The following is a 13,725-nucleotide window of genomic DNA, read 5'->3' on the forward strand; positions in this document are numbered from 1 at the left end:
ATTTGCAGTTTTGTCAAAATATTAGTTTAAAGATATAATATGAACAGTCAAAATTTCCTCATGTACACCATAAGTAGGTACAAAGTATCATGAATTATTTTTCTTGTTAAATATATGATTTGCTAATCAGTATGTTATTCTGTTTCAGACTGCCAAACTCCACACTTGTGAGAAATATGTTACTGTATGGATTCACAAAAAAGTGTTAAATGTCAAACAAATTCCTCCATAATCCTACCTTATTTGTGTTACACAACTCTGTTCAATAGAAATGTGCTTTAAAAAAGAACATTCTTGCAAGGAAATCTCCTTCAAGCTATAATCACTATTGTCCCCATACATTGTTCATTTTCTTAAAAAAAAGGTCTGTGTGCATATATCCTATATAATACTAAAGAAGTTTTGGAGGTTAACTTAATTCCTATCTGCAGTTCTCTGTATTTCCATAACATGCCTCACTGTTCATTCAAGTATTGTGGTTAGAAATTATATTACAGCAGAGATTCTGTATGGTGAGGTTAAGTAACTGACAGTTGCTGTGTCAACAGGCTACCACCATTACTCAAAGCCAAAAGCTGCATTCATTCTTTAAGATGTAAGCTGTTAAAATAATACTACCCACAATAAAGTTTTCATAATATACCATTAAAAAGTTGTAATGTTGGTGTTTCATATCATGATTCTGGAGATGAAGAGCATTGTATCTTATGAATAGGCACCAGAATTTTATCAGATAGGGCATAGCCTAATAGGGTGTAGCCAAAGAGGTTCGTTTTGTATACACATCAGTGACAATAGGACTGTAAGAGATTGCTATATGCAAATAAATAGTATCTTTTGAGGTTCACTAATCTATTCACCTTCATTGTGGCTTATCCAGTGATTTTTACTGGAATAAAAGTTAAAAAGTGCCATGCATATATATGTATATGCCTTCCCTTCCTCAGAAACAAAAAGTTTTGATGAATATAATTTTAACCAAGCAGAGCTATTTTGCTACAACAACTGACAATATCGTGTACTGCTTCCCAATTTATAAAAACACCACTGGGTGATATAATAAAGCACCAATGAGGTCTGCAAAATAACATCTGTATCTGTTTAGCAAATTCTGGCAGAAGAAGATCTGCATTCTATAAATGACTAAATACACAAAATAACTGCAGGAAATATATATAAATTTTAGTCATTAAAGAAGTGCTGGGAAGTTTTCACTGCAGCTAAATAGCACAATGTTTGATGTAATGAGTTCTTCCATTTCTCAGAAAATGCTTTTGGATGCACCACATTTTTTTTCTCAGTTTCTTCTAGTTTTGAAGAGGTCAAATGCACCATATGCATTTATCAGCTGCCATGATGAAGTAGTTTCAATCTCCTGATGTTCCACCTTTAACTATTAAAACTGTTAGTGTATTAAATAATTACAGATCTTGTCAGTCAGGAACAATCTCACAGTGAATTACTTGCAATTTTTTTCTTTTTTATTGGTGATCCATAAAATGCAGATTATAAATGAGAAAGACATGAGAAGCGACTTGTGCAGCAACAGCAGAAATGATGACCAAGGAGACAGAAACATGAAATCACTATACATTTCATATAAACATTTATTATTAAAGTTTCCCATTTGGAAACGCTATGAACAAGATTATTCAACTCATAAATCAAGCCAGAGAGAACACTTTCCTTCACAGTGCAAATTCTCTCAAGATGCCAGGATTCTTAGACAGTTTATTTTATTTTAGAATTCCTGTTGTTTTCTTCATGTGGGAAAGCCAATCTTAAAGGTTATACTCCTTTAGACTTTTTTGTAAGATAATCATTTTTACAAACTTTTTTTTAACACGTGAAATAGATCATCCATACCCTCCTGTTTGCAAATGAGAATGAGATGTGACTGCTAATGACATGTATTTCTGGCTTTAATCTGTTTTGTAAAAAGAGAGTATTGTTTATATATATATATATATGAATGTAATGAATAATTAATTCTGCAACCTTGTAAACAGAATGTTACTCAGAAAATTATGTTTAAGACCAGTAAATGCATTTTTATATGCAAAATTATTTACTGGAGGTTAGACAAGTAATACACTATACTTTTTATACAAACAGTATGGTTTTCACAATTTAATGACCCCTGCATTATAGGTTGTGGAATATATATGTGTATATATATGTATGTATAAAATATATTGGTATGTGTGACTGTATGCAGCCTGAGAGAATGTAAGTAAATTAGCCTGTGTGTAGAACTTACTGTGTACTATAATAAAGCCGAATACTAGTCCAAATCAGAAAATAGAAAGTGCAGTTGATTCCATCCAGAGAAATTTACCAACTTTATCACATTACTACATAAAAACATTCCTTCGGTATTTATAAATAAAAATGTAATTCAAGTAGCTACTCCACCCCTGCAAGTTTTTGAGCAACATAGTGTGCCACTTATGGAGAGAGATACTACAGCTGTTACCTCTTCAATTCTTCAAAACATACACATTCATTTTTCTTTAAATTTATAACATATAATGTATACATTATATTTGTCCATTATATGTGTTACTCCTTTTTAGTACAAATGAGCTCATACTCAGTAATAGTTTTTCCCCTCCTCTATGTGGTCTACATCACAAAGCATACAACATTTTTTACAGTATTCAGTGGATGTATTCTAATAGCGAGACCCATCTGCATTCTGAAAATGAAAATGTTCATTATTGTCTATGTTATTAGCCACCATGGATATGGAAACGTTTTTAATTATATAATTGAAAGGTTTATTTATAAGATTCCTCCGCTGTTGTTTATAGTAGACTGTTTTTATGTCTATTTATATGACTGGACAATGAGAAAAATATGCTTCACAGGGGATACAACAAATGTGAGAATGTTAACTGTATCTTTCTGGACAAAGAATTAAATATTTCAGATATTCCTGTAATATTTATATGATTTTCAGAAGAATTTCTAACTGCTGACAGAAATGCATGCTATAATTTCTGAAGGCAACAGACGTACTGTAAAATGTTAATGGAATCAACAAGTATAGCAAAAGGACATATGTATCATTTATTGTCCTGAAAGGCATTACCATTTATCAGCAGTACCTGCACTTGTACACCTACTGAAATAAAAGTGTCTGACTTACAAATTAATGAAAAATAAACTATATCACAGTTTCCAGAATGAATCGTTCATTCTACAGTGGAACATGCACCACTGAGAAACTTCCTGACAGATTAAAATTGTGGACAGATGTGGACTTGAACCTGGACCCTTGCATACTATGAACAATTTCCACAGAAGACAAGCCTTTGGATTTAAGTCTATTTAGAACACAGGTTTGATATAACTCAGTTCTTGATTCAAAAATCACTTCATTGAACAATGAAGAACCACAAAATCGAAATGAAGATACACATTTTTTTCTGCTCTGATTTTACAAAACATGTTATTAATTTACATAGAGCAACTTTAATTTCTCCTTGTATGCTCTATCAAGTTTCTACCACATCCAATAATGCAGACTTCTGTTGTGCTCTGAAAAAAAAGCATGTAGGGCAACTGGAAAATGAAATTTAATGGCAACCATTACCTCCAAAAAAGGGCTGTGTTTGAGACACACATAATTTCCAAGTTCAGCCCTGGTGAAAGACCTATCAAAAAATCCTAGGAATTCTGGCCACATTAAAATCAATTAACAGACTCAAAATTGTATTCCAACACGAGGATACTATCTCATATCAATTTTTGATTACTGCACATGCACAGAGATGAGAGAGATTGCTAAATGTCACCTAATACTGAAAATCAAATTATAAGATTATTCAAAGCAAACAATGTGTCAGGCCCTGACAAAATTTCTAAGAGATTTTCATTGAATGCACTACAGAATTAGTTCATTTGTTAGCTGTTGAAAAGTCTTGTATGACAGGAAAAGAACACAGGTCACATCTGTTTCCAAAAAAGCATAAAAAAGTGGACGCCAAAATAGACCAATATCACTAAAATCAACCCATTGCTCAAATATCATAACAGACGTAGACAAAAACAAGCTTCTTTGGAAATATTTTCAATATTAATTTTTAAATGTTGTGGAGAAAGTAGGATCTAGATCTTCACTAGAAGAGGCAAGGCTTCTAATAGAAGAGGCCATACTTGTGCAGTTTGAAACAACTGTATTTCCACGAACCTCTCCCTCTGAAATCAGTAAAATAATAAACTCACTGAAAAGTAAAAGCTCTTACGGAATTGATGGCATTTCCAGCAAGATACTTAAAGCTTGTTCCCCACAGATAAGTAGGATTCTCAGCCACGTATGTAATACCTCTTTGGAGCAGGGTGTTTTCCCCGATAGACTGAAATATGCCATTGTAAAACCATTGCATAAAAAGGGGAATACGTCGGATGTCAACAACTATCACCCAATCTCTCTTCTGACAGCTCTATCAAAAATTTTTGAGAAAGTAATGTATTCAAGAATAGCCTCCTATATATGTAAAAATAAAGTACTAACAAAATGTCAGTTTGGTTTTCAGAAAGGCTTTTCAACAGAAAATGCTATATACGCTTTCACTGATCAAGTATTAAATGCTCTGAATAACCGGACATCACCCATTGGTATTTTTTGTGATCTCTCAAAGGCCTTTGACTGTGTAAATCATGGAATTCTTTTAGATAAGCTAAATCATTATGGTTTGAGGGGGGCAGTGCACAAATGGTTTAATTCATACTTAACTGGAAGAATGCTGAAAGTTGAAATAAGTGGTTCATGTAATGTTAATACAACAGCTGATTCCTCAAACTGGGAGGGGCTATCAAGCACTGGGTCCCACAGGGTTCGGTCTTAGGTCCTTTACTGTTCTTGATATACATTAATGACTTACCATTCCATATTGATGAAGATGCAAAGTTAGTTCTTTTTGCTGATGATACAAGTATAGTAATAACATCCAAAAGCCAAGAACCAAGTGATGTAATTGTAAATGATGTTTTTCACAAAATTATTAAGTGGTTCTCAGCAAACGGACTCTCTTTAAATTTTGATAAAACACAGTATATACAGTTCCTTACAGTAAATGGCACAACTCCAGTAATAAATATAGACTTTGAACAGAAGTCTGTAGCTAAGGTAGAATTTTCAAAATTTTTAGGTGTGTCCATTGATGAGAGGTTAAACTGGAAGCAACACATTGATGGTCTGCTGAAACGTCTGAGTTCAGCTACGTATGCTATTAGGGTTATCACAAATTTTGGTAAATTAGCTTACTATGCCTACTTTCATTCACTGCTTTCGTATGGTATCATATTCTGGGGTAATTTATCGTTGAGTAGAAAAGTATTCATTGCTCAAAAACGTGTAATCAGAATAATTGCTGAAGCCCACCCACGGTCATCTTGCAGACATCTATTTAAGGATCTAGGGATCCTCACAGTAACCTCACAGTATATATATTCACTTATGAAATTTGTTGTTAATAATCCAGCCCAGTTCAAAAGTAATAGCAGTGTGCATAGCTATAACACCAGGAGAAAGGATGATCTTCACTAAGCAGGGTTAAATCTGACTTTGGCACAGAAGGGGGTAAATTATGCTGGCACAAAAGTCTTTGGTCACCTACCAAACAGCATCAAAAGCCTGACAGATAGTCAACCCACATTTAAAAATAAATTAAAAGAATTTCTAGATGACAACTCCTTCTACTCATTGGCTGAATTTTTAGATATAAATTAAGGGAGGGAAAAAACTAACTTAAGCATTAGTGTCATGCAATATTTTGTGTAATGTAATATCTTGTACAGACATCTTTCATTAACCTGACACGTTCCACATCATTACGAAGTGTCGTATTCATGATCTATGGAACAAGTATTAATCTAATATTGGCATGGCTTAGGAAAAACTGCTCATACAGAATCTTTCTTTATTCTCACATTCCTTGCAATAAGAAATGTAGTTAAGCAGGTGAATTCCTACATTCACTAAAGGAGTTCAACACTGATCCACATTGTTGGCTTTAGTGAAAATATAATTATCCTGTGTGCTGCAATGACTGATACTGTAGACCTGAATACTGCTCACTGTCTGCATTCAAATGTGTATCAAAATGTTGACAACGGAAAATGAGCACATAATGGTGCACGCATACTGATGACAGATTTACAAAACATATTTTAAATTTTAACAATATAAGGAAAAGGATAAATTGCTACTCACTATAAAGACGACTTGTTGGGTTGCAGTCAGGCACAACAGAAAGACTGTTACTCATTTAGCTTTCAGCCAAAGCTTTCTTCAAAAGAGGACACACACACACATTCAGTCACACAAGGAAGCACATCTCATGCACACATGACTGCCATCTCCAGCATCTCAGACCAAATGAATGTGTGAGCGTGTAGGTGTTTCCTTTTCTGAAGAAGGTATTTGCCAAAAGCTAAAAGTGTAACAGTCTTTTCATTGTGCCTGTCTGCAAGTCAATGTGTCATCTTTGCAGTGAGTAGCAATCTATCCTTTCCTTCATAATGTTGATATTCCAAACTGGTGTTTCCATGCTTTGTTTTAAATTCTAGTTACACTTCTCACTGGATGTGTCCAAAATCTTCATAAGTTAATAGTTTTAAAATAGTAAGAAGTTTTTACTCTCAAGTTTTGTGTAATATTGTGTCTGATTACTGCTGTCTTCACAGATGTTTGTATGTCTCAAAGACTTCATAGTTAATAGAATCCAGTATGTTTTATTGACAGGGAATGTTGGGCAGAAATGAAAGTGACATCAGGAGCTCCCCAAAGAAGTGTAATAGGGTTAATATACTCAATATACATAAACAATTTAGCAAGTAGGATCTGCAGTTCTGTCCAGCTGTTTCATGTTGTCTACAGGAAGATATCTTTACTGGGCATTCATAAAATTTCCATTTGTTGTAATGAATAATGCAAGATAAAATCTGACACAAAGAGAAAAAAAGTTGATAGTGTTAGATTGCAAGACTACTGATAAACTTCAAAAGCTTGTGACATCCTTCATATATTTAGAGGTAACACTATGAAACAGTGTGAGATTGAACGAACATAGAAAATCAGTAGTATGTTGTGATATAATTCTATACAGCTCACCACACTTTTCATAAATGTGAGATCAATTGTGACTGGTCAGTTTATTCCAGCTTGATTGCTTCAGATGAAAACTTATTCATCTGTGATAAACTAAGCATTTAGTATGAAAAGTTGTTTCTGATGTAATATAACAGACACTTTTAGCCTCACCATAAAATTGCTTGAAATTATTGGCCCTTTCCCTATCAGTCTTCTTATTTACATTGTTTTATCAGCTTTCTAAGTGTGTTTAAGTGTTCATGTTTGGTTTGTCTTTCAGAAATAACTGCCAGCTTCACTGGCCTGTAATGGAAGTTAGGTTTTGTGGAGGAGGGCTTGTGTCGACTAATCTTACAAAGCCTGATGTCAGAAAACTGTTCATCATAATTTTAAAACTTATTAAGAAAAAGCCTTTCGAAGCAATGGATGTACTTCAGTAAAAGCAGGAGGTCAAAATATCTTGATTCTGAGAGCCAGTTTCATTTAAAAGATAATGTTTTCATTGCTGTTAATTAATTAAAACACCAATAAAGACATATTAATAACTTTTGTAATACCTTGCCTAGACAAAATCAGATGACAGTTTTGTAATACCCTGATTAAATGGAATCACTTGATGTGCATCATGATTACATTCTGTTGATTTTTATTTTGGTATTTCTCTAGCGATCTTTGTTTTTGTAGGCTTTGGTCCCTTCCACCCTTTTTACTGGTTCAGTCAAAACATTATAAACAATTTGCATGCAACAAGAATCAGCAATTTATGAGGGATTCTGAATGTCATTTGAATGCACTGAACAATCTACATTATTAGTCATCAACAACAAACTTACATCATACTTAATTTGAGACATGACTTATTGTATATCTGACGTAGGGCTTGTCTGACATGATGAGAATGATGCCACCAGTTCCAGCAGCTCCAGCTGATGGGGAACCTTTTTGGTGATAGCACACATACCAGCAGTTTTTGTGGTGAGAGTCGTGGCAGTTGACTGCTGTGTGTATGTGTCCAAGATGGTGCTTCTCTGTTTTTGCTTTAGATGAAGATGGCTACACTGGCTTTATGAAGCAATTGACCTGCAGCCTTGGGCAACAAATGTCTATAAGATAAGCACACTATCTGATCAAAAGTATCTGGACACCTTTATGATAGCTTGAACAATGCTCAGGGCACTTTTGGTGTCTGGAGCACAGCCAATGTTATAACTTATCCCAAAGGTGTCCCATAGGGTTCCATTTGGGACTCTGAGCAAGGAAGTCCATTTCAGGAATGTTATTGTTCACAAACCAATGTCTCATAGACACTGTTTTATGGGAGGATGTCTAATCATGCCAATAAGTCATTGTCTACAAACTGTCCTCTATTGTCAGTAATACATGCTGGTTTAAAATGTGTTCATATCCGTCCACTCAACGGCACCCATGCCCTGTGGCAGGGTGGAGGGGTGGGGGGCTGAGGGCAGCTATCAGAGAAAGAAAAAAATATAGTGTAGTCAGGTGTTTTTCTTTCAAGAAAAGGATTCATAAGTTCGTGTCATGCAGGTTTTTAACAGGGTCAGACCTGGATGTTTTTTATGACTACTTACAAGTCACCATTCGTCTTCCAAAATATTAAAAATACTCCATAAACTCAGGTGTAGCCCCATTACAAACTATCATATGGGCACTCTTACTTACACATTTATAGTTTTATTAAGCACAATAAGGGAATACAACTAACCATGAGAAACACCCCCACACCATAACATGAGCACCCCTGTACTCCACTGTTGGCACTACATATGATGGCAGGTAACATTCTCCAGGTATTCAGTAAACCAAAAGTCTTTCACTGTGTTGCCACAGGGTGTATCAGTCATTTTCAGTCATCCACCACCCAGTGGCATCACTCATGTAGCACCTCAAGTGTCACGTAGCATTGTCTTGACTACAGAAATACGTGGCTTATGAGGAGCTACTTGACCATTCTGTCCCATTCTTTTTAACCCTGTGTGCACAGTCCTTGTGCTAGCTGGGCTGCTTGCTGCACTTTGGAACCCATGAGTGATTTTTTACTCTGATTTCATGTGATTTTACAACCGCCCGCTTCAATGCTCGATGGTCCCTGTCCATCAATATATGGTGTCTGCCTCGTCCTGATTTAGCTGTGGTTTTCCTCCACATTTCCACTTTACAAGCACGTCACTAACAGTCAATTTGGGAAGCTTTAGAAGGGTTGAAATATCCCTGATAGATCTGTTACACAGGTGACAACCATTGACTAGGCCACGTTCAGAGTCACTGAGCTATCAAGACTGACCCATTTTGCTGCTGCTGCTTACCTACTGACAACACAATACTCTCTGCCTCCTTCTGTACTGACAGGCCTGCCTCTAAAGACATTTAGTGGTAAATTCCGCTTCACAAAGGGTTGCCAAGATACTTTTGATCAGATAGTTTGCATCCATGGGAGTTTTGGATTTGGGAATTAACATTATTAGTGGGAGTTCAATGAAAAGCCAATTAAAAATGAACAGTGACTGGATTTAAAGTTAAGGCCAACTTATGACTTAACTTTGTGAGAAGGGCTCTGCAAAATTACTGTGCCTCTGTAATGGACACCACATACAAGATGCTACAGAACAATTCTAGAGTACTGTTTTAGCCTTTGGAGTCCTTTTCTTCTAGTAATAACAACAGATAACAGACGCTATCAGACTCACGTGGGTAGGAGTGTAAAAAGTCAGTATGGCCCATATGAAAGCTTAACAAACATGCTCAGAGAACTCAGATATGAACCACTTGGAAGAAAGTGCAGATTTTCTCATGAAACAATGTGAGCAAATTTACAGACTGGGTATTTAAGGAAGATAGCACTTAAGTTCTACTGCTTGTATCATATTTCTTCTGTAGGTGTCACGAAAACTGATGGGTGAGCATACACCAGGTACGGAGGCATATTGAGACAGTTTTGCCCTCGACAGAATATTGCTTACATTGGAACCAAGTCCCCTCTGCCATGCACTTTACATTAACATGTGCAATCTGAATGTAAATGTAGATGTAGATGAATATGTAGTAAACCCATTTCGTCAGATCTCTAACAGTACTTAGCAATGGAATCAGAAAAGTTATTCTTTCAAACAGACATAACCATTTTTAACAGTCTATACCTACTACTGTGTCAGTTAAAAGCTGCAAAAACCTTTATCATTAAAAAACTATTATGATAAGCAAAGATTTGCTTCTTTATAGTCACTGCATTAAAAATTATGTCAGACTTCATTAAGATAAATTTCTTAAAAATGACACCTTCTTCAACCATGAATAAAATAGTGATGCAGTAGCATAAACTTCATATTAAAGTGTAGTCTCACATTATATCCCTCTCTGAAGATAATCACTGGGAGAGAATAATTGGATTCTCAGGAGATGGAAAAGTATAAGTAAGTCACTTCCTTTAAACTTTCATCGTTTTTAGTCATGTGATATTTTTGTATTGACAGTTAGTAATTTTTTAAATCTAAAAGAAATACATTCATTTACAAATATTTAGTTAACAGTACATCACATCTGCCATCACTACCTGCCACATGTGATCCACGCAGCAGCAAAATGAAACAAGAAAACTAAATCATCTGGTTCTCTACATGCTGGCTACATTCAAAACAATTCTGTACATTATGGTTTGTCACACTGGTTGTTGTGAGGACATTACTAGAGTTCATATAACGATATGAAAAAGCTGTTGGTTGTAATTTTTAAACTCACCCTTCACATTTAATAGCAGTGTCAACATTGCTGTGCAGTAAAAGTTTAATAACTTTATTGGTTATATCATTCATTTTGTTTGTCATATATCATTGCATACAGTCATAGTCACCAGTAATGATAATCATTCTAACTCATTTGTTGTGATATTTTGCCATTCTAGTGTCTCTATTCTCCCCAAAGTTTAATTGGTGCCTGTCAACTTCCAACAATCACAATCGTGAACTAGCCGCGTTGAAGTTTACTGTTGCTGCATACAAACAGTGTGTAATCTGTTATATTTTAATTATCTAGCAAACTTATTCAGTTTCACTCACAATTTTTGTCTGTTTAGAAGTTTAGTATATATAAAACATAGGCCATTGTTTCAATCCTGGTTCACTGTACAAAGTCAGAAATGAACAAGTCAACTGTGTCAAGTTCATTGTTCCAGAGCCAAAAATATTCCAAAATATCTTAGCAATTAATAAGTGTTCAAATATATCAGAGACAATGGCAACAGATAATACTGAAGCTGTAGATCCTGCAGTACTGGGACCACCCAACTATAAAAGGTGCACTGATGAGGGAAGGTATTATGACCTCTACCTGCTGTGAGACTGAATGTCACCTAGTGGTGTTACAGGCACATGACTAATAAGGAAATTATATATAAAAGGCAGAGACATGACAGATCATTCTAGTGATGACATGGAATGCAGATGGGAAATGCACTGGCATAACGGACTTTGAAAGAGGGCATTTTGTTATGGTCTGGCACCTGGGAATGAGCATCTCAGAAGCAGTACAGCAGGTCACCTGTTTGTGCACTATTGTGGTTGAAGGACAGTGAAACCACAAGTAGGCTGAAAAGTAGTGGATATCCGTGACTTATAGCAAAATATGAATGTCAGAGGCTTACCCATACCATAAAGAGGGATAGGCAGTAGTTTGTGGCAGATCAGATAGTGCACTGCTGGTGCAGGCAACAATGTTTGGGAGCACACCATTCAGCACTGACTGTTGAACATGGGGCTCCAAAGCAGTTAACCTCTATGTGTTCCCATCATAAATTGTGTGGGGTCCTGCCCACTCGTCTCTTACAGGGTGCCTAAAGGATGCTGCCTTCTCGTATAGCTATACAACAATTCAAGCAAATCACATTAATAGCTTTTATTACAATAAAGAAGACTGACAATACTTAACTTTGGATCTGCAACGAGTTGTCGCAAGTGCTGGGCAACATGCAAGCAGGTCAGTGTCCTTCACTACATACAATGCCCATGTAAGTTAAGCATTCACACTCACTCATAAGTCACTGGTATTCTTAATATCATTGCTCATCCAGGCCTCTCTACTAATGTCTGTCTTCTCCTCCTGATCTACTCCTGTGCGAGTGAGACTGGCATGAGCGGTGCTTATATTCTCTTTGGCTAGAGGTCACTCCTGCCATAGTGCCATCCTTGTTAGCGGGCTATTGGCTGACATTGTCTCACAGCATTCTCTGATCTTGCATTCTTCATATTTGTGCCAGCACTTGTTGTTAGGCCAGAGCATATTGTGAGTGCAGTGAGCATGGCATCATTGAGATTTGACGGCAGTTCAGTGAAAGCACGTAGCTTGGATCAATGAATCACATTTCTTGTTACAAGAGACGATGGTTGGGCCTAGAAACATGCCCCTCACGATGCATGCAGGTTGGTGAGGGGGGGGGGGGCAATATTATGCTATGAGTGACTTACAGCTGGGCTTCCATTGATCCTGTGGTAGTAATCTAAGGCACTAAAATGGCTGTAGACTATGTGAACATTATTACCATTGCGTCCCTTCACTTTTGATGTCTTCCAAAACAGTCATAACATCTTCGAGGGGGAAAGCGTCTGTGTCATCACACCAGAATTGTGCTATAGTGGTTTGAGGTGCATCATAGTGACCTCATGTTTGTCTTGGTCACCAAATTTGCCTCATCTGAACCAAATGGAACACATCTTAGATGCTATTGGATGCCAACTCTGAGCCCACAAACCACCAGCTTTTAATTTAGAGGAATTGTGTCACATCTACTGCCACTTTTTTTTTTTTTTTTTTTTTTTTTTTTTTTTTTTCTCATGAGTCTACTGACTGTGCTACTCTTCATCTCAGAGTAGCACTTGCAACCTACGTCCTCAATTATTTGCTTGACATATTCCAATCTCTGTCTTCCTCTACAGTTTTTGCCCTCTACAGCTCCCTCTAGTACCATGGAAGTCATTCCCTCATGTCTTAGCAGATGTCCTATCATCCTGTCCCTCCCTCTTATCAGTGTTTTCCACATATTCCTTTCCTCTCCGATTCTGCGTAGAACCTCCTCATTCCTTACCTTATCAGTCCACCTAATTTTCAACATTCGTCTATAGCAACACATCTCAAATGCTTCGATTCTCTTCTGTTCCGGTTTTCCCACAGTCCATGTTTCACTACCATACAATGCTGTACTCCAGACGTACATCCTCAGAAATTTCATCCTCAAATTAAGGCCAGTATTTGATATTAGTAGACTTCTCTTGGCCAAAAATGCCTTTTTGCCATAGTGAGTCTGCTTTTGATGTCCTCCATACTCCGTCCGTCATTGATTATTTTACTGCCTAGGTAGCAGAATTCCTTTACTTCATTGACTTCATGACCATCAATCCTGATGTTAAGTTTCTCGCTGTTCTCATTTGATTGTGCGATAATTCTCGCTCTTGTCAGCTCTTGCCGTCTTCTGAATTGTGTGGATGATGCTTTTCCGAAAGTCAGATGGTATGACGCCAGACTCATATATTCTACACACCAACGTGAATAGTCGTTTTGTTGCCACTTCTGATGGAATGTTACCTATCCCTTCTGCCTTATTAGACCATAAGTCCTCCAAA

At 36.4% G+C, this 13,725-nt stretch overlaps 1 protein-coding gene across 6 annotated transcripts in view; it reads left to right on the plus strand.

The window, feature by feature from the left end:
• Positions 1-3,185, plus strand: part of LOC126278032 (synaptotagmin 1-like) — a 942,194-nt gene extending 939,009 nt beyond the window's left edge. For all 6 annotated transcript variants that reach the window (XM_049977766.1, XM_049977768.1, XM_049977767.1 and 3 more), the window contains one exon: positions 149-3,185. The gene's annotated coding sequence lies outside the window, so the exon portion shown is untranslated. The remainder of the gene's footprint in view (positions 1-148) is intronic.
• The last annotated feature ends 10,540 nt before the right edge of the window (positions 3,186-13,725 follow it).

Source organism: Schistocerca gregaria, chromosome 6 (assembly GCF_023897955.1).
Source record: "Schistocerca gregaria isolate iqSchGreg1 chromosome 6, iqSchGreg1.2, whole genome shotgun sequence".
Lineage (NCBI taxonomy): Eukaryota > Metazoa > Arthropoda > Insecta > Orthoptera > Acrididae > Schistocerca > Schistocerca gregaria.